The 23,094-nt window shown below is 44.9% G+C and overlaps 1 pseudogene; it reads left to right on the forward strand.

Annotated features, from left to right (window-relative positions):
• Positions 1–1,728: 1,728 nt before the first annotated feature.
• On the forward strand, positions 1,729–21,264 carry LOC146811771 (uncharacterized; annotated as a pseudogene).
• The last annotated feature ends 1,830 nt before the right edge of the window (positions 21,265–23,094 follow it).

A 23,094-nucleotide genomic window follows, 5' to 3' on the forward strand; every position in this document is an offset into this window, starting at 1 on the left:
TCACTAAACATTGTCTCTTTCAAAACACATTTACCCCTGCATTCTCACACCCTCAAGTTTGATACCTTCTCCAGGTCTTTCTCCCTTTTAAGGGGAAGATTGGAAGGACATATTTACTAACTACCTAACAGCTCTTCATGCCATGAATTTTTCATCCACCAGTAAAAAAGCCATACTTTTAAGCGTGTTAGGAAAGGAGGGCCAGCACATTTTCAAATATCTTCCACTAGCTCTAGGCGAACAAGAAAATGTTGTGCAAGATGCCTACAAAGAGGTACTAATGTGCTTACAAACTAGGGGCCTCATTTAGATGGCCATTTTTTACAAGACTTTTTCGATTTGCCTGTGGCGCAGTGTGTCTGCCCATATATACACGGCCAGGCAAAGCTACCCTGCGCGACTTTCCATGGCCTTATAAATATGGGCCGCTTTCACGCATTACTCTGTGTGAAAGGGGAATTCCAAGGGTATTGCTGTGGATGTTCCCACACAACACCCATACGATTGGTGTAACAAGGAGAAATGCTTTTATTTCTCCTTGTGTGCTGCAGAACAGCATGAATAGAAAGAGGAAAATGACATCAATTATTGTTTTTGAGCAGGAAAGTGTCCCTTCCTGCACAAAACCTATCATCCTCGTAATGCAGGCATCTTTGCAACTTGACGAAAGGTTGCCTGTGCTGGCGCATGGCAGTCAAATGTGCACCAGTGCAGGGGAAAGCACATGGATGTATCATAATGATGCGTCCCCGTATTTTTAAAATGTTGCTGCTCGGTGCAGCAAAACGGCTTGCAAGGCCGCGCTGTGTTATTTTTTTGTTAATGAGGCCCTAGATTTTCAAAATCTGTTCATGTTTCTATGTGTAGACAAATATTGTACGCCCAACCATAAAGAGCTACGGAATCAAAGATGACGTCGTTGCACAATTAGGAGAACTGGCATTGAAATGTAAGTTTGGTACCATGACTGATGAATTTATATAGGATCAATTAATTGTGCATTGCACAAATTTAAAAATACAGGTAAATTTGTGGGCTGTTAGCAATCCATCATTAAAGGACGCAAATACCATCACCAAGATAGTTGAGGAATCCAAGTAATGCATAAAGGAGGTCTGGAATATTGATACCAGTGTCTCGATTGAAGTTGCTGAAACTGGAGACAAAAAAGATGATGTGAATATGGTGGAAAGGAGGTGTAGTGAGATGAACTTTTCCTTTCAAAACAACAATTCATGGAATAAGTCTGGGGTTAGGAAGTGTAATAGATGGAGAAGTGCATCTCATGCTGGAGACCAAAGAAATTGGAAAAGAATGCCAGAATTGCGGGAGAAGGGGACAGTTCCCAAGAGTATGCAGAAGCCTAAGTATAAAAAAATGTCTGCAGTTCAAGCAGATGTGGAGGTTGATAAGGATTAGGTATTACGCAGTGGTGGCTCCTTTGCTAAGGCGGAGGAGCATCACCCCATTGCTCCGCAGCAGGAAACATAAAATGATAATAACTTCAGTTCTAATCATTTTATGTCTCCTGCTGCAGCAGCTTTCTGGGCAGGCTTGCTCTGAGCACTGAGTACCAGGGGAGAAAGTGTTTGCCCACTCCTGAGTGCACATGACTGTTTAGTCAGCCCTCTCGGGCCGTCTAAAACAGTCATGCGCACTTCCCATATTCTCCATGCAGCCTGCATGAAGAACTGCCTAGGCCCCCATTCCCTGGCTGAGCCCCGATCCATGGTTCTCACACCATTGCAGCATTGTGATTGGCTTTTGGGAGCCTGGGAGCCAAGTGCTTCCTGCTGCTTCCTGTATTCTGCTGCAGGACCAGAGCAGGAAGAAGAGGGCGGAGGAGAGGCGGTGGCTGTCCGTCAGAGGTAAGTGTTTTTTTAAAGTTTTTTTTAGTGTACTATTCCTACTCCAGTTTGTGCAACAGCAGGGAACGTTTTGGATTCTAAATCCAACACCAGTGTGCCCCCTTACAGCAAGTTGTTGAAACGACTTGCGATGTAATGGTTTGCGTTGTAACAACGCGGTTGTTATAACAACCGCGTTGTAAAGGGATGCGATATAAGGCATGCGTTTTTATGGCTGTTTCCCCTTCCCTTAGACTCTTTTAGTTTGCACTTCTGTCACCACCCTATTTTTGAGACCTCCCACATGCACTAGTCTAATGTCAGTTACAGATCAAAAGATCTCTGCGAAAGAGCCCTAAAGATCGTCAAGCATTGCAGCACTGGCACGATGAGGAGTGCCCGGTGGAGTCGACGGGCTCTTGGTTACGCACCTGCGCGCTACGAGAGGTATTTACCTGATAACGATTTTAGCAGCTTACACAGCAACCCCACACACTTTTTCCTACTCCCTGCTGACGAGAGGCAACTACCTCGAAACACGTGTCCAGGGATGGCACACGCCACTCATACTTGCATTCATGACTCGGGCATAGGCGTATCCGCCGACGCTGACCTCAGGGACCACTTTCATTGGGGGAACACGCTTGGTAGGTGTAGCAGTGTGCGACCAATTAGGTTTAACTTTATATTCAGGCTCCCTTGAGCCGGTGGAGTCGACGGGCTCTTGGTTACGCACCTGCGCGCTACGAGAGGTATTTACCTGATAACGATTTTAGCAGCTTACACAGCAACCCCACACACTTTTTCCTACTCCCTGCTGACGAGAGGCAACTACCTCGAAACACGTGTCCAGGGATGGCACACGCCACTCATACTTGCATTCATGACTCGGGCATAGGCGTATCCGCCGACGCTGACCTCAGGGACCACTTTCATTGGGGGAACACGCTTGGTAGGTGTAGCAGTGTGCGACCAATTAGGTTTAACTTTATATTCAGGCTCCCTTGAGCCGGTGGAGTCGACGGGCTCTTGGTTACGCACCTGCGCGCTACGAGAGGTATTTACCTGATAACGATTTTAGCAGCTTACACAGCAACCCCACACACTTTTTCCTACTCCCTGCTGACGAGAGGCAACTACCTCGAAACACGTGTCCAGGGATGGCACACGCCACTCATACTTGCATTCATGACTCGGGCATAGGCGTATCCGCCGACGCTGACCTCAGGGACCACTTTCATTGGGGGAACACGCTTGGTAGGTGTAGCAGTGTGCGACCAATTAGGTTTAACTTTATATTCAGGCTCCCTTGAGCCGGTGGAGTCGACGGGCTCTTGGTTACGCACCTGCGCGCTACGAGAGGTATTTACCTGATAACGATTTTAGCAGCTTACACAGCAACCCCACACACTTTTTCCTACTCCCTGCTGACGAGAGGCAACTACCTCGAAACACGTGTCCAGGGATGGCACACGCCACTCATACTTGCATTCATGACTCGGGCATAGGCGTATCCGCCGACGCTGACCTCAGGGACCACTTTCATTGGGGGAACACGCTTGGTAGGTGTAGCAGTGTGCGACCAATTAGGTTTAACTTTATATTCAGGCTCCCTTGAGCCGGTGGAGTCGACGGGCTCTTGGTTACGCACCTGCGCGCTACGAGAGGTATTTACCTGATAACGATTTTAGCAGCTTACACAGCAACCCCACACACTTTTTCCTACTCCCTGCTGACGAGAGGCAACTACCTCGAAACACGTGTCCAGGGATGGCACACGCCACTCATACTTGCATTCATGACTCGGGCATAGGCGTATCCGCCGACGCTGACCTCAGGGACCACTTTCATTGGGGGAACACGCTTGGTAGGTGTAGCAGTGTGCGACCAATTAGGTTTAACTTTATATTCAGGCTCCCTTGAGCCGGTGGAGTCGACGGGCTCTTGGTTACGCACCTGCGCGCTACGAGAGGTATTTACCTGATAACGATTTTAGCAGCTTACACAGCAACCCCACACACTTTTTCCTACTCCCTGCTGACGAGAGGCAACTACCTCGAAACACGTGTCCAGGGATGGCACACGCCACTCATACTTGCATTCATGACTCGGGCATAGGCGTATCCGCCGACGCTGACCTCAGGGACCACTTTCAATGGGGGAACACGCTTGGTAGGTGTAGCAGTGTGCGACCAATTAGGTTTGCCCTATGATAAAGCATGACACCCTATTGGGTGTGTGAGGGCACTATTATCTGACCAATCTGATTCACCACGATCCCCATGGTCAGGTCTCTGATTCCATCCTGATTAGGGTCTAGTTTTATCCTTGAGAGGAACTACTCCAGGTGAAATGTTCTGTTACATGATTCTGAGAAGAGTGTGGGTGTAAGACCACATTAAACATTTCTCCTCGCCCCCCATTTAATTATTCGCAGATGGATGCTGACAGGCTAGACTTTTGTTATCTATACACCCACTGCGTGATTCCACTGTACAATTAAGTAGGCTGCTGTGATGTCCTACACGTGCACAGTCAGGTCAGAATAAACTAGACCTCTGAACTGCTGAGATCAGCTATGTGCAGGCAGCGCAAAATATATATGTTGAGTTATCAGTGTATTTATAGTGAGCTAATTACCTGTGAGAGTATCCAGGTGCTCTGTAGTTGAGGTTTGAGGCCAGCCTTAGGGGCTACCCAGAGAGGGAGGTCTTTAGCTTCTTATGAAAGTCGAGAATAGAGGAGGAGGCTCTGATATGTTGTGAGAGGTGGTTCCAGGATTCACTGGCCAGGTACAAGAAAGCGTGGCCCCTATGCTCTGCTTTTGTGTTTGCATTGGATGTGTGCTAGTAATGGACCGGTAGACTGTAGGTGCCTGGAAGGTTGGTGGAAGTGAATGTGACTGTACAGAGAAGCAGGGTCAGTGTTGTGGAGAGCTTTGAAGGTGTGGGTGAGGAGTTTAAAGGGTGCGCACTTGTGTATTGAGTACCCTAAGGTGTGGTGTGATGGTGACTATGTGTGGGGGGTTGAGGACTAGTTTGGCTGCTGCATTTTGGGTGGTCTGCAGTATTCTTGTAAGGTTGGTAATCCCTGCATACAGATTGTTTCCATTGCCCGCTTGAAGATTTTCTTCAGCATCCTTAATGTGTTGAAGCAGGCTGTGACCAAGTGCATCCAGGTGGCTGCTTCTGTCATGCATGTGGTGAAGTTGTTCCTTTAGTTGGGTGTTTTGTCCGAGAGGGGCGGTATTAGTTGCATGTCATCAGTGTAAGTGAGGGTGTGTATGTTGTGAGCTCGTATGATGATACCAGGCATCAGAGGGGTGGGGGGCATGTTGACAGTTTGGATTCTTCCGATGAGGAATGAGCAGATCCATTTGTGAGGGAGTCCCAAGATGCCTCCTGTTGGACCTAACAGCCTCGGGTGGTCTTCATCCAACCTTTTGACTTTCTCCCTCCATTTTTCTGACCCCGTTTTTGCTGGTTTTAGGACTATGTTCACTTTACCGCTGTTGACTGGTGCTTAAGTGCTTGTGCTCTCTCCCTTAAAAATTGTAATATTAGGTTAACCCCAACTGTCATATTTAATGTACTTATAAGTCCCTAGTAAAGTGCAGTAAATGTGGCCGGGGCCTGTAAATGCAATGTTACTAGTGGGCCTACGGCACTCATTGTGCCACCTACTTAAGTAAGCCCTCTAACAATGGCTCAGGCCAGCAATTACAGTGACTGTATGTGCTGGTTTATCCTGCCATTTTGACCTAGCAAGATAGACCTCTTGCCAGGCCTAAACCTTCCCTTTTAAAAAAAACATTTTTACATATAGTTCACTACTAAGGTATGCCCCGTATAACCCACAGGACAGGGTGCAATGTATTTAAAAGGCACTTTTAATTTTTACATTGTGGTAGTGAAAAACTGCCAATTAAATTTTTCACTACTGCAAGGCCTAGCTCTCCAATAGGACAACATTGGGATTACCTTATTACATCTTTAAAAGCGTAATTCCCAATCATGACAAGATAGACTTTTTAAGTTTGGTGTCACTGGACTAAAAAAAAAAATGTTTGCTGAAGTTGGATTTTAAGGTACAATTTAGCAAATAACACTTTTAGAAAGTTGTCATTTACTTATTTTAGCCATTTGTTGCCTGCCACCTGCCTCTGTTCAGTCTGGGATGGGTGACTTCTGGGCTTTTGTATTCCCTCTAGATAGCTACACACAAAGGAAGCTTAGGGGTGTCTTGATGGGCTATCTTGGGTGATGGGAGGGAGGAATTGGGCACAGACTCATACACCTGAATAGGCTTTGTCCTATCCACACACAAAGGACTGCATACCCTCCTGTAGTGAGTCTGGAGCAAGAGCAGGAAGGGATGACTTCTGTGTGCTTCAAAGCTTTCTTTGAAATCTTCCTCACTTCAAAGGCACAACTGGGTATAAGTATTGTACCTCTGACACTCTGACTTTTGTACATTTCTAGACTTGTGACCACTCTGCCAGGAAGAAGAACTGCGGGGCAACTGAAAGGACAGCCACTCTGCTGGACTGCTGCTTTGCTGGACTCTTGCTTTGCTTTAGCTACCCTGCTGTTCTCCTGCCTGGGTGAAAGGACTGTACCTGCATCGCTTGAGCCCAGAGTGGCTCCAAGGACTTGCTGGCTTGCCTCCTATTCTAAGTCTCAGTGATATTAAAGTCTTCAACTGCTTGCATCTGCATCTGGGCCCTACAAGCTGTGATTCTGCCCTGCCAAGTGGGGACAAACCAGTTGCCAGTGCCACTTGGGGTACAGTCTTTGCTGCAATTTATACCAAAACTCATGGTACTAATCTCACAAGAATGGACAGGGGCTTGGGAAGTCCAGCATACAGGCCCCATGGGATTATGGTAAAACAAGAGAGTACGATGTTCCTATAAGGAAAAAGGAGAAAGAAGCGATAGGGGGAGGACAGGAAGAAGAACTGGGGTGACGGGCAAGGAAAGTTATGTTAGTTACAAAAAGGTGCTTGGTAAGACAATGCATGATTGCAAAGGGATTGCTCCATTAGGGAGCAAGGGCCCTCACACAGCCCAACGGGTCCCATGCTTCATCATAGAGCAGCTCCTCATTGGCCGGCACTGCAATGCCCAACGGGCCCCGCAGGGGGGCACTTTGCCGGAGGTCTTCTCTGTTTGCCGTCGTGAAGCTTGAAGATGTTGTGAAGGGAGCATATGTGTAGTGAGTAGAAGTGGGATGGTGTGTGTGTGGTTAAAAATAGCTACAGGATTCTCCAATGATAGTTTATTCATGGGGTACCTGTGCCATGAGTAAAAACACAGACTGGAAAGTCATGAGACTTGACAGGGAAAATTAAACCCACTTCAGTTTTAGATGAATGAGTGAGGTGTGCTGGGGGTCGACATGTTTCATGCCCTATACAGTCCGTATGGATCTAGGCATTTCTTCAGGACCTAAGTATCCTCATCTACTCAAAGGGGGCGGCATGTACCGGGTATAGAAAAAGAAGTCACATCCCCTTAAATCTGGATTCAACTGTAGTACGGTTGTGTGGTGAAAACTAGAGGTAAAGTTATACCTTCTGGATAAGAGTGCACCTGTAAGAAATAAACCAAAATTATAAAAATAACATCGTTAGGTTGCTTTATTCGTAGAGGCAGAGAAACCATGAAATCATGGAGGGTAGGGAAACAGGATAGCAAGCATCTGCATAGGACAGAGTTTAAAAACACTGGTCATGTACATTAAAAAATAGAGAGTTGGTCCAATTGTTAAACAATTCCATATCCCAACCATGCATGATATCGATGATCTAGTGGCAAGGCACATGGTGATGCGTCCTAAGTTGGAGGGCTTTCCAACGGAGGAAGTGGCAGTGTACCCCCGTGATCGTGTACCCACGTGTGTGTCCTATGTAGGATTCTCCATCACGAAACTCACCTAAATGGGGGAAATGATCTGCCCCATCTGAGACATGCCGGACTGCTCACTGGCGTTGCGAGAGAGACCAAACCTGTAATGTATAAGGAGGATGTGATAAATTGGCCAAATTGCCAGGTACCTTGTGTAGGATGGTCTTCCTGGATGGCCCTCCATAACAAATTGCATTGGAAAGAGGGGGGCTTGTGTTGGTGGAGTTCAGGACCTACGCTGCTGGTTGTGGTTCGAACCTGCATTGGCTGGTGTTTGTAATCGGTACTTTCTGTAGTGGGACCTGAAAGTGGCTGCTGATAGGTAGCCACCGTAATGGGGGTGGATAAGTGCAGTAAAGGATCAGAGCAGCAAGTGGTAGAAACTGCTGGAGTGTGCCGGCTTCTCGCAGCGTAGGTGGGATATAACCTATGCTGCCGGCGGTGAGCCTGCGAATGGACACCAGGTCCCGACCTGCAGAGGCAGGGTGGTAAGCTATCATTGGGTTAGGCTGCCCGGAGTTCATAAGAAATCCTGCATAATGGTCGCGGAGCACCGTGCAGATCGAGGGTGCGACTCCTGCCGCAAGGCCTCTTGTGCGTGCAGGGGTCAGAGCTCCTCTTGGTATTCTGGGGATTCAAACCGCCTGTGCTGCCAGTGGTGAGCTGTTGGGTGGACATGTGGTTTAAACGTGACTAATCAACCATGGTGCTGTTATGCCGCCAGAATAGCACATAGTGCAGGTAGCCGGTGTGTGCCTGCCCCTCATGGTATCGGCAGGATAAGAAAACAGCCACAAACTATGTTACCAGTGGTGAGCCGGTGAGCGGACAATGCATCCGAACCTGTGGGGTCAGACTGGTCAATCGTGGTGCAGTAAGGCTGCCAAGGGGTATACCATCACTTGATATTTTGCCTGAAGTGCCAAAACAGATCCAAAAATAATATATGGGGGCGCCCCCTAGCCTGAATTGACGATAAAATTGATTGGCAACTTTGTCACAGTATCCTCAATTATATTAAGCAATATTAAAGGGGAAGCAGCTGCAGTAGCGAGAAGCCAACACCTCGCTCAATTTGCTATAGTTGACAAGTGGTGCGAGTTCCCCAAAATTATTGCCGACCGCTATGCATCTATAGGTTGAGATAATTTGGAAGCAAGACCAAATAAGCCACAGCTTAAAGGCAGTTCAGAAAAGGACAATACCTAGCAAGCCCACAAGTCTTCTAAAGAACGCTGGGACGAACAGAAAAACAAAGAAAAAGTAAATCACAGAGAGGATCTCCGCAGCAGGAGACCTCTGATAGAACGTAATTTATGTAACCGTGATACAATAAAACAGCCGGATAGGTATCAGTACACTGATACATGTCCTTCTTGCTCCTTTCAGGACTCATCGGACAATTGATCTGATAGAAGGGGAGGATCAGAGCTCAGACAAGAAGAGTATGTGAAGCAGAAAAAGGACTCATAATGCTCGTCTGATATCTTCATAAAAAAGGAAGAGAAACTTCCACAACAAAAACCCCAACTCAAGATGAAGAAGTCTGCAGGAATTTTGGCTACATAAGCCACACATATTGAGAACTTTTGTAGACAGTGACTCTGCTAGACAGCACAGCAGAGGTCACAATAGTTCACAAGAATCTTAAAGAGTTTCTGGATGTGAAAGCAACTGACTTCATAGAAGTCGAAACCCCAGATCAGCCTGTCAGCCCTCCAGACAAACTTTGTAAATGAAACATACAAATTTAGGGTGACATAATGTAGACCATTAGGGTAATATTCTGGGAACACGTAACACTTAGTTATGGCATTCTCTTAGCAGAGGTCGATTGGTCACCAGAGTTTGTAAGAACTGCCTCATAAGGAGAGGAGGTAATTTTACCATCTTTCTCAGTGCTTGTCCTGAAAGAGGTGTAAGCAAGCGTACGCTGCAGAATGAGCTCATGCACAAGCCGCCGCATTATACCTACATCCATGTAGGCAGGGATAAGGACTCGCCTTATCACATTATACCCACATGGTTCAGCCCACAAGTGCAACCACAATACCCAATTAAGCATGAAGCGAAAAACTCCTGTGAGAAATTCTCTCACAACTATAGTACCAGATTGTTGAACCCTATGTATCTCCTATGAATAATCCCTTATTTTAGTGGCTAAACAAGATCTTTCCTTTCACATAGTCTTAGACCACAGATATTTCAACAGTCATACACACACATTTGAAATTCAAAATTCACACAGTACAGCTTTAATGAACAACATAATTCGTACAAAATGCAAAACAACCTTGGATATTTCCAATGCTTTTTCTGCCACAACAAAGCACCTTAAAGCAGAGACCTGACAGTGTTCACCATGCTCAGCTCACAACATCGCTTCTGCCAGCTCCCTCAGGTGTATAAGAACAGTCCAGGATTATTTGCTGCAAGAGTGTTGTCAATTCTACATGATATTGACCGAGAAGCATTGTCCTATGTTGATGATATGTATCTAACGGATGATGAATTAAACACACGTTTAGCCAGAGCAGATCGCAGTGTATTGGGATTTGCTGGACAAGGCTGCAAACAAAATAAATTGTTTTTTTTTAATTGCCTTTTTCAGTGTCCTATGTTTAGGATATGAATTTTCAAATGAGGATAAGATCCTCGCACTAAATTTCCTGGAAAAAAGTAAACTTTTAGAAACTTCATTGAAGAATTGCAAACCGTGTTAGGATTCTTCGATTTTGGCAGAACATACATACCAGATTTTGCATAGTGCAAAAAACCTTTTATGATTTAATTCACCCTGATTTTTCCAGTACACATTGGACATCAGATCATACTCAAAATCTCAGATCAATACAGACTGATATGCTTGCATCAAGACACTTACATACATGTGTCAACAAGACAAAATTGGCAATCTGTATAGTAGCGGGTGCCATTGGCTTCACATGTCACATTCAATGAAGGTGACACAGTGCTGATTGCATTAAACCTTTTCCAACTTCTCTTTATTTTCACAGTGTTCTGTTAACAATATATGGAGGACACATTACACGGTATCAATCAGTAAGTCATAAGTAGAGTGGTCACATCAAATGTCATTTGACTAAGTTATCGTAAGAAGGTTATAGTGATTCATTTCCTATAACTAAAGTCCCTTCCTACAGACGACGATATGCCTGCCAAACACCCCATACCTTTTCCCATTTACATGGGCACCATCTGCTTATCTATATTGTATGTTCAGCTCGCCAGTACCAATCCAAATCTGTTTTCCAGTCAGCCACTCTCGGCGTAGAAGCCGCCCCCCAGCAACGCACTATATTGTACTTCACCACCACTGCATCTAGTGCCAACCATAATTGTTTATATATAGGCCAATTCTTCTCCCCCTGGGATAAGTAACAAATACCATTTTGCTTCAAGAGGGACCTCCAACTCTACCACCTCTACCATGATCCTCCTAAGCTCGGACCAGTATTTCTGGATTAACAGGCATTCCACAGCTAGTGATAGAAGGTCCCCTCCTGTCGACAGTCTCTCTGGCAGAATGTATTTTCTGTACGTTCCAGATGATATAACAGTGGTCTGGAGTAGTATATCATATGTAAAGCGTTCAGCTGACTCAGCCAGAAGTGGGGAAGTAAGGCCACCTCCCTAGGGCTCTATGCATCTTATAACCAATCTTCATCATCGATTGGACCAAGGTCGTTGTTTCAAACCACCTTCAGTATCCCCAGTGGGTCTGGAGAATTGTTCACCAGTTTCATATAATTTAGTGATACTGCCTTGTCTGCCAGTGGTTCTGTCAGCAACCAATTTTTCAATGGAGCTCCCTGAACCAATTCCTCCCCTTCACGAATATAACCTCGAAGTCCTTGCCCCAACTGTAAATACCTGAGACATTCCCCATCCCCCAGATCATACTCTTGCCATAGAGAGGTGAACGTGATGTAAGCTTGACCCCTACATATGTCACCCAGTCTTTCAAGACCTATCAGTTCCCATCTGTCAAATACTGACAACTCCCCCACTCTAAAGAGCAGATCACTTACCCAGAGCGGGGTCATCCTCGTAAATCTTCCTTCCCAACCCAGAAACTTCATGGCCTCCTACCATGTCCATGTTTACATATGCACAGGCAATCCCCTTTCTCTAGTATACAGTGATGGTGGATATCCCTTTGCGCTTAAACTTTTAGAAACTTCATTGAAGAATTGCAAACCGTGTTAGGATTCTTCGATTTTGGCAGAACATACATACCAGATTTTGCATAGTGCAAAAAACCTTTTATGATTTAATTCACCCTGATTTTTCCAGTACACATTGGACATCAGATCATACTCAAAAACTCAGATCAATACAGACTGATATGCTTGCATCAAGACACTTACATACATGTGTCAACAAAACAAAATTGGCAATCTGTATAGTAGCGGGTGCCATTGGCTACACATGTCACATTCAATGAAGGTGACACAGTGCTGATGAATTAAACCTTTTCCAACTTCTCTTTATTTTCACAGTGTTCTGTTAACAATATATGGAGGACACATTACACGGTATCAATCAGTAAGTCATAAGTAGAGTGGTCACATCAAATGTCATTTGACTAAGTTATCGTAAGAAGGTTATAGTGATTCATTTCCTATAACTAAAGTCCCTTCCTACAGACGACGATATGCCTGCCAAACACCACATACCTTTCCCCATTTACATGGGCACCATCTGCTTATCTATATTGTATGTTCAGCTCGCCAGCACCAATCCAAATCTGTTTTCCAGTCAGCCACTCTCGGCGTAGAAGCCGCCCCCCAGCAACGCACTATATTGTACTTCACCACCACTGCATCTAGTGCCAACCATAATTGTTTATATATAGGCCAATTCTTCTCCCCCTGGGATAAGTAACAAATACCATTTTGCTTCAAGAGGGACCTCCAACTCTACTACCTCTGCCATGATCCTCCTAAGCTTCGGAACAGTATTTCTGGATTAACAGGCATTCCACAGCTTGTGATAGAAGGTCCCCTCCTGTCGACAGTCTCTCTGGCAGAATGTATTTTCTGTACGTTCCAGATGATATAACAGTGGTCTGGAGTAGTATATCATATGTAAAGCGTTCAGCTGACTCAGCCAGAAGTGGGGAAGTAAGGCCACCTCCCTAGGGCTCTATGCAGCTTATAACCAATCTTCATCATCGATTGGACCAAGGTCGTTGTTTCAAGCCACCTTCAGTATCCCCAGTGGGTCTGGAGAATTGTTCACCAGTTTCATATAATTTAGTGATACTGCCTTTTGTCTGCCAGTGGTTCTGTCAGCAACCAATTTTTCAATGGAGCTCCCTGAACCAATTCCTCCCCTTCACGAATATAACCTCGAAGTCCTTGCCCCAACTGTAAATACCTGAGACATTCCCCATCCCCCAGATCATACTCTTGCCATAGAGAGGTGAACCTGATGTAAGCTTGACCCCTACATATGTCACCCAGTCTTTCAAGACCTATCAGTTCCCATCTGTCAAATACTGACAACTCCCCCACTCTAAAGAGCAGATCACTTACCCAGAGCGGGGTCATCCTCGTAAATCTTCCTTCCCAACCCAGAAACTTCATGGCCTCCTACCATGTCCATGTTTATATATGCACAGGCAATCCCCTTTCTCTAGTATACAGTGATGGTGGATATCCCTTTGCGCCTATGGCCAATCTGTTTACTCTGTCGGCTGGGTCCACCTGATCCTCAGTCATTCGCTGTGACCAATTGGGCAGCCCAATAATATTCCTTGATACAAGGGACCGCCAGTCCCCCGTCATAGGCTTCTCTCAGCAATTTATATAGAGCTATACGGGAGACAACACCACCCCACAACAGGCACTGTAATTCCGCATACACCTGTTTAAAAAAGGCTTGAGAGATTGGGCAGGGTGTATTCTGCAAGCTGTACAACAGGTGCAGTAGCATCATCATCTTAAATATTGCCATCCGACCCATTAATGATAGTGGTAGTGTTTGCCAGTGCCGGGCATCTCTGGTGAATTTGTCCAGCTGAACCAACAGATTCTGCATGTAGAAGATCTGGTGCCTCCTCTTCACATATACCCCCAGGTATTTGAACCCATTCATTTCCACCATAATTTTGCATCCAAACGTCAAGGCAGGTGTCCCACTCACCAGTGGGAATAGCAGCGACTTTTCCCAATTTATAAGATATCCTGAATAGTTCCCAAATATACGGACGAACTGCAAGATTCTATCAATGGATTGCTTTGGTCTGGTGATGTATAGCAGGATATCAGGCGCATTTAATGAGATTTTCTCATCCCACTCCTCACCCACTGGGATGCCCGAGATTAATGGATCCTGGCTCACCCAGAACACAAGTTGCTTCAGGGCTTAAGCAATGAGCATTAGGGACATAGAGCAACCCTGCTCATCCCTTTCCACAGGGGGAACCCCCTAGATGCTGCGGCGTTAATTGGCACACAAGCCAACGGTTGTGCACAGAGAAGATTTACCCAGCCAATGAATTTAGAGCCAAAACCCAAATGCCTAAGAACAGAAAAGAGGTAGCACCATTCCACACTATCAAATGCCATTTTTGCATCTAGGGACATGAGGGTTGCCGGGTCAGCAGAAGCGGGCTCCGTAACATGTAGGATTCCAAACAGCTGACATAAATTCTAACTTGTCCCTCTATAAAGCATAAATTTGGATTGGTTTAGATGAATATATGACGTGATCACCGTGAGCAGGCAAAGGGATAAGACCTTGGCCAAACCTTTGACCTCATAGTTAAGCAGTGAAATGGTTCTGTATGACCCACATTCAGTTGGCAGCTTACCCTCTTTAGGAATCACCACTGTCACTGCCGTCCTTTGATCTATGTATAGGATATCATCCGTCCTGGCTCCCTGGAACATATTTAAAATATGATCCACTGTTTTGTCTAGCATGCATTTAAAGATTTCAACTGGCAGGCCACTCAGCCCCACTGCCTTCCCAGATTGAAAGGCCCTGACCACTCCGCTTATCTCTTCCTCCGTCAGATCCCCTTCTAACATTTCCCGGTTCTCTATCGACAATTGAGGAAGGGCTATATACCTTAGAAAATCCACACAGTCTGACTCTGTCATCCAGGCTGTAGATGTATATAGTGCCTCGTAATAGGTTGCAACCATCTCAGCTATCTCAGACCCAATGGCATGTCGTTTTTCCCTACCCCTCTATTATTTCCGGTCCTATCCTCCAGTAATGTCCACAACTCATACTGGTGCAGTCTTAATAGGTGTCCCAGTGCCGGTGACACAATTTCGCCCCTGGCGATGCGGGATTCTAACTAAACAATGTCACTCTCCAAGGTGAGGCACTGCAGCATCTTTTCTTTCTTAATAACTCCTACCTGAGCTTGGGCATGCCCCCTGATCAACATTTTAAAGGCCTCCGGCAGTGTTACTAGTGAGATACTGATCCCATGTTTTTCTTGAAAAATAGCTTGTCCCATTCCCTCATGCTTGTTTTAAATTTCCTATCTTTAAAAAACCACAGGTCGATTCCAGGGGATAAGACATAGGGGTCGATTACAATGTCATTCGGCAAGGCTCTAAATCGGATTCGGTTCTGCCGAATCCAATTTGGAACCCGTCTTTCCGACCGATTTGGAAAGCTTTCCGAATGACCGATTGTGATGTTCAGAAAGCGTTCGGACTTTCCGAGTCGGTTCCGGATGGCATTAGGAGGAACCAAGTCATTCAGAGCTGACTCGTACAGGTCTGTGTACCGTGTTTCCAACTGGGCAATTAGGATGTCAATTTCAGACAGCCTTTCCGAATCGGTTGATCCCACTCGGATCGGCTGTCGAAATGTGACTTTGGGGGCCTGTAGCAGGCCTGCCTTCACCCAGGGCCTTCTGAATCAGGCCCGTGGGGGTACCCATGGGTCCCATTTTTCCAACCATGCATGGTGTGGCAGGCACCAAGGGGTGCCCGCCACCCGGTGCACGATTTCCCCCAACCACCCTTTCTTCAGTGGGAGCCTGTGCATTCGGTCGGAACACAGGCTCCCATTGAAGTCAAAGGGAGTCCGACCAAATTGTATCCGGAAGCATTGTAATTGGTAAAGTCAGACTCCCTGAATCCGAATCGGTCGGAAACCATTCCGAGACCGATTCGGTCGGAATGCTTTCCGACTGACATCATAATCGACCCCTTGCTGAAATGCATTTTACATCCACTGAAAAAATAATGGCTGCAATTCAGATGGCTGTCTCGTAAAAGGAAGACCTTTGCTCAAGGGAAACGCATAATTGTGGTTACTCGTGTCCCAGTCTTAGAGGCTGTTACAAAGTCCGGTGTCCCTAACACAAAAGCCTGACACCCTAGATGGATGCAATGGCCCATTTCCCTGATGGCTACAGATGTAGACTAAGGGCCACAGGTATCAACATTTGTAACTGTGATTACCTAATTGCGGTTTTCAGCGAATCACAATTAGGTAATTGCTATTGCAAATATATGAAACTCCAAGAGTATCATATAGCAATTCATAGGGGGGGGTCACATATCAACTACCTCATTAATATTAATGAGGTTGATCGCAATTTCGACCTCCTAGAAATTGCTTAAATCATGGGGATAGTGGCCTGCTGGGATCAACAGACTACCATGTCAATGATTGCTTTTATCTAAAGCAATCTTTTTTTAAAAGCAGACCGTTTTCCTAAGGGAAAACGAGTTGCATTTAAAAAAAGAAATTGAATGTTTTCTTTTAATTTTTTAAAAGCAGGCAGTGGTATCTGGGACCACTGCCTGCTCTTAAAAAGTGCTCTTATAAACATTCACAAAGGGGAAGGGGTCACTTATGGACCCCTTTACATTTGCGGATGGGTTACCAAATACTTGAATTAGGTGGTAAAATGTGAATGTTTTACAACCACATTCACGGTCACAAAACATTCATACATACCGCAGCAATTCGGTATTTGGAAGGGACGCCCTAAACATGCCCCTTCCAAATACTGAATTGCAAACCCCTTTTGCGATTCGGTAACAGGTTACCAAATCGCAAAGTAGGGCTTGATACATGTAAAAAGCATTTTTTGCTTTCGCAAATGGGCTGATTCTGAGAATTGGCCCACTTGTGAATGCAAAAATGCTTACTATATGTGGCCATATATCTTTGACCCTACTCTAGAAACTCAAGAATTTCTGCAATATGAAAACGAGTAATCCATGCCCAGTAATATATTGCCTCTTGAACAGTATGAACACAGAGGGGCCGATTCCAATCCTGGAAAAAGGCTGTACAAATCGTTGTATGGAGCGTTTTTCCCGTACAACTCGTACCCGGTAAACTTTTCTTACAACCTAGGAAGTACGATTCGTACAGAAACCCTCTTTCCATACAAATCGTACAAAAGACCATACAGCTAAAAAATACCAACGATTCTGATCCAGAACAGCTTGCACGCGATGTCTGTATGTATTTAAGATGTGGTTTCCAGCCCAGCAAGCACGATTCGTCCCTACGGCACTCCGTACGGTTCTTTTCTTACAGGAGCCAAAAACTGCTGTAAAAGCAGAGTCCCCAGGGGTACAAGTCGTACAGGCATACACCCCTGTGCGTTGTGTATGTACGGTGCGTACCCCAACATCGCGTATGTACTTTGCGTACCCCCAACATCATGTACCCCAACATTGCGTACCCCAACATCGCATATGTATGGTGCGTACCCCCAACATCGCGTATGTATGGTGCATACCCCCAACATCGCGTACCCCAACATCGCATATGTACGGTGCGTACCCCCATCACGTATGTACTGTGCGTACCCCAACATCGCGTACCCCAACATCGCGTACCCCAACATCGCATATGTATGGTGTGTACCCCCAACATCGCGTATGTACGGTGCGTACCCCCAACATCGCATACCCCAACATCACGTACCCCAACATCGCGTATGTACTCACCGTACATACGCGATGTTGTGGGTACGCACCGTACATACGCGATTTTGGGGGTACGCACCGTACATGTGCGATGTTGGGGGTACGCACTGTACATATGCGATGTTGGGGTACGCGATGTTGGGGGTACGCACCGTACATACACAACGCACGGGGTATATGCCTGTACGACTCATACCCCGACATCACGTATGTACTCACCGTGCATACGCGATGTTGGGGGTACGCACTGTACATGCACGATGTTGGGGGTACGCACCGTACATATGCGATGTTGGGGGTACGCACTGTACATATGCGATGTTGGGGTACGCGATGTTGGGGGTATGCACCGTACATATGCGATGTTGGGGGTACGTACTGTACATACGCGATGTTGGGGTACGCGATGTTGGGGGTACGCACCGTACATACACAACGCACGGGGTGTATGCCTGTACGACTCGTACCCCGGGAACAACTTTTCCCGGGATACAAGTCGTACAAAGTTCGCTTCGTAGAGGGTAATGACATTCCCCGTGTACGGGACGTTTTCCATACAAATCGGAAATCGGAAAGCCGGTCCGGATCGTACTAGTACGGTCGGACTGCATTTTTACAATTTGTATGGAAAAGTGTCCGGGTCCTTCTCGTACAACTTTTCCCGATCCGATTTGTACAAATTGGATCAGGAAAAGTTGTATTTTTCCTGTACGAATCGTACTTCGCGGGTCGGACGGGACTTGTACGATTTGTATGGAAAAATTTACCGATACGAGTTGGGTGGTAGAAAAAAATACAGGATTGGAATTGGCCCCATAATATATACTGATGGTTCAGCCCAGTCTGCTAGAGACACCAAACACTAGAACTTGGCGACCTGCGCTGCGGAACATGGTGTCATGATAGATGGTAAATTCTATCCTCAAAAAACCTTTCACGCAGTCCCTAGGGGATTGTACTTCACAACTGGTTGCATTGAAAACCTTAAATTTGGCAGTAGAAAATACGGATCAAGAATTCCCCACACTAATAGTGTGTGATTCGTATTATTGTGTCCAGTCTTTTGAAGAAATTTTACTTTACAAGTGCCTGAATGAATTCAGAGATTCAAAAGGGAATACTACAAAGCATAAGCTGGTCTGAAGAAAGGTGTCACAACTTAAAGACAGTTTGCCAGGGGCTCAAGTGGTACACACATTGAGCCATTAGCGTGTTGGGATACACGTTGCATGGAATTCATTGGCTGATGAAGCTGCCAAATCTGCAGTTAAGACTGCTACAATAGCTGTGATTTTTCATACTCACATAAGGGTGGATGAAGATATCATGGCTGCTGTCAATGCTTCACATGACAGCACCCCTTTACTGATATTACTATCAATTAAGAGCCTAAAACATCCTATTGCTACCATTCCTGGGGGGGGGGGGTGATCGTGTGCCTCCCAACCAAGATCACAGGCTAGAATTAATCAAAGCTGTCCATGAGGGTGTAGCATCTCATCTGCCCATGCAGTTGTGGCTGCCACAGTTTCTCTACTACAGAATACCTATTGGTGGCATGGTCTGTATAAGGAGACAAAACAGTATACTCTTCGTTGTGGCATTTTCCAACAAATTAAAAGCTCTACCATTGCATGCCCACCGCAGACACCTCTCTTAGCTTCAAATATACTACTTCAATGTGGGTACCGCAATCATTGCAGCCTCTTAAATTTGGATGGTGCATTTAAATTAATTCTACTAGCTGTAGTTTCTTGCTCCAGGGTTCTATGGGTGTGGTCACAACCATGGTCTGACACTTGCACTGTTTTAAAAGATTTGCAAATCTTCATCTGGACAAATGCAGTAGCTGCATTCCTCTCAGACCAGGGCCCTGCTTTTGCCTCTAAGGCTTACATGGGTACTAGGGGAACCCTGAGTGTAGCTCTGCAATATTCCTCACCCTATCATCCTGAGGGAAATTTGATTGTGGAGAGGGAAAACGGTAGCTTAAAGCAATCCTTAACAGCTAGAGAATATTGTTCAGGTTGTAATTGCACACATCATTTGTGTGGCATCTATAGAGCATTAAATAATCTTCCCAAACGATGTTTGGATAGCCAGATCCCCAATGAGATCCTGTTTATTATCCAAATGTACGTTCCCGATCTTGACAATCCTGGCGCAGTGGTGGCAGATACACCTTTAGACATAAATGAACATTTTGCTATCTTAAAGGACCTACAAGACTTCCGGAATGAGCGGTCTAATAAACTTTTCAAGAATTCTGCTACTAATAGAGTAAAGGAGTAACCAGCGCCTTCCACCTGAATTCCAAAGGTTGAGGATCTAGTTTGAGAAGGAGTTTGCCCCATCTTACCATGCACTGCTACCAGTCCTCGGAATTCAAGGTACTAGTACTGTGATTTTGCCACCGCTTGTTGGTTGCAAAGACAAATACCTTGGCTCGATTGATCAAGTAAAATTGCATCATATGGCCGGTACTAACCAGAAGGCCATGAGGACCAATGGGTAGTTCCCTGACTCCTCTTCCTACCTTACAGAATATTCCTCTACAAGTTTTAAGCAGCATCAATGATGCTTCTCCCCAGCTGGGAAAGGCGGAGAATGAACTATTGTTGATTCCTGTTACCGCTACAAATTCAAGCCATACATCTGATTTGAGTTTACAGCTTGCTACTGCTACTCCTACCAACAGAGTTGTTTTTGATGCACCACCTTTGGAGGTGTCTACTACTTCTCTTCTGACAACTACATCTCCTGTTCTTCAATAGACTGCTTCTGGTTAATTTGTTGATGCAAATGACTTCTCTTCTGACTCTCCTGACACTTCATTACATGGTGTACATGCTTTTCTTTTTTGACTGAAACACACTAATCTGATTGCTTTATGGATTTACAGTTGGATTCCCATCTTATTACTTTTCCTGCTTCTTTGGATTCGATATGTGACTGTTTCCTTCTTGCTAAGAGATGGACAATATCTTCTAGAGCATTCTGCAGAACTGGTAGTCGAGGTGTTCAAACCTCATTCGTCTTCACATAAAGTGCGAAGAGACCTGTCCCTTGTCAACATTTCGGCTTTTCCAGTGCTTGATGGAATTGTTCTGGATAAGGTCACATTTGATATTTTTGGTCCTACAGATACTCTGCAGATTCCTAATGCTTTTACGGTTGCAATGGGTGAAGTGATTACCCCTGGCTTTATTTCTGATGATTGCAATGTTAAAATAGTTACCTCAATGTTCTCAGAGCTTGAATATTATACTGTATGTGAAAGAGAAGATTTGCACCTTAACTTTGTTAATTATTGAGATATGTTTTGTTATCACCACTATGCAAATCGTTATTTACACAGAGCTAGTGTTCCACAGTTTTTAATTTTACACAATGGGAGCATTGTCTGAATCCTCCATTGGGTAGCTCCAAGACATATATGGACAAGTTTGCGTATTTTTCAGGGCATAATCTCTTTGACCCAGTTTCATTTAATTTTAAACTTGCCCCGTCAGAAGCAAAGAAAAATATGCTGAGCCAAACAAAATTGATTTATTCAGATTAATTCATTTCCCAACTGGCCCTAAAAGGCTATGATCATTGGAAAGAAACGATTGATTTAAAATAAGTTTGTGGAACTATACATTGGCAAGTGCAGGGAACAGACACTTTATTTAGAGCCTGTTTTATTCCAACACAGAAGATTTTCCTAAATAAGGCAATGCAGCAAACTAGTTACTTGGGTCTTGCCAAAATTAAAGAAATTAATTAGCCCAGCATTGCCTCAATTGCCCATTTTTGATAATCGGCAACATTTGGTAAATGACACTGTGGATAAGCTCATTAGTATGGTGCAAAAAGGTTATACACAATTCTACACTTTCAGCTCCAAACGGGAGGTTATTGTGGCCAGTGAAAACATATGTTCTTTGAACTCTACACAGAGTTTTAGAGCTGGCAGACTGGCAGACCCTCGTTACATTGAGTCTCAACACTCAGGGGTTGGCTGGTGGTGGGGGAACTCATGATATGCATGGTGGTGCCACAACAGCATACGACCATATCTTCACAAACAACATCTGGAATGACAATCTTGCATTTTACGTAAGATTCATTGACGATATTTTTCTAGTTTGGAAAAACTCTGAAGCATCCTTGGTTCAACACATTAGTGAACTTAACAAAAAGAATCCCCGCATTCAGTTCACGTACACCATTAGCAACGTACAATTATCTTTTCTGGATGTACTGATCACAAAACAATCCAACACAGTAACCACATCAATTTATTCCAAACCCACTGATAGAAACAATCTTCTTCAGTATTCCAGCTTTCATCCTCCGTCACTCATTCGTAATCTACCTTACTCCCAACTAATTCGTACAAAGAGAATTGTTTCCGAGAGTCAACACCTTGAACCATTGCTCCAAAATCAAGTCATCAAATTTAGAGATCGCGGGTATCCTGAATCAGTTCTTGAGTCCGCTATGTCTATAACTCACACAAAGTCACGCACTGAACTGCTCATTCCTCCTGTCAAAATTCTTTCAAACAAACATGTCTTTGTATCCACATTCTCTACCAGCTCGCGACGTATCAGACAAATCATCAGAAACAGATGGGAAATTCTCAAACACGAACCAGATTTCAATGGATTATTTTCATCTGATCCCATCTTTGCATACACTCGTAGCAGAAACATCAAAGATTTATTGTCAGCTACACCTACGATTGAAGTCGTCGAGCACAAAGGCATGCAGAAATGTCAGAATTGTGTTAATTGCCACAATGTCATTACCGGCAATGTCATTCACCACCCACGGTCAGGCAAAACTATTCAACTCAGATACACTGGTACATATGACACTACCAATGTTATCTATACCATCAAATGCCCCTGTGGACTCATGTATGTGGGAAAAACTTCCCGAAAAGTGAAAGTGAGGATTTCAGAACACAAAAGTTCCATTCGGACCAGAAGTCTCAAATCCCCTCTCACATCACACTGGTTAGAACACCGCCACACCATCGCACAGCTAAGATTCACCATCCTCGAGATGATGCCCCACAATACACAGTTGAATACAGAAAGGCTTTTATCTCAGAGAGAAGTTTGGTGGATCAAGTTTTTGCATACTCTGTTACCATTTGGGCTCAATGACAAACTTGAAATGCAATGTTTTTTATAAAAACTTGTTAGTAATTGTCATCTGATTTCTAGATTGTCTGTTCGCTTCAGCTGATGCCACTTTTTCTCGCACCAAGCATATTATCCCACAGTCATGTCTCTTTCCTTTTCTACTAGCAACTTGTCTCCATTTTTTCTGTCCAGATTGTACGTTTTTTTCAGCTTGAGCAAAATTATTTCTCTATATTCTGGGATTTTACTTTATT

The sequence above is a fragment of the Triturus cristatus genome, chromosome 7 (assembly GCF_964204655.1).
Source record: "Triturus cristatus chromosome 7, aTriCri1.1, whole genome shotgun sequence".
Taxonomy (NCBI): domain Eukaryota; kingdom Metazoa; phylum Chordata; class Amphibia; order Caudata; family Salamandridae; genus Triturus; species Triturus cristatus.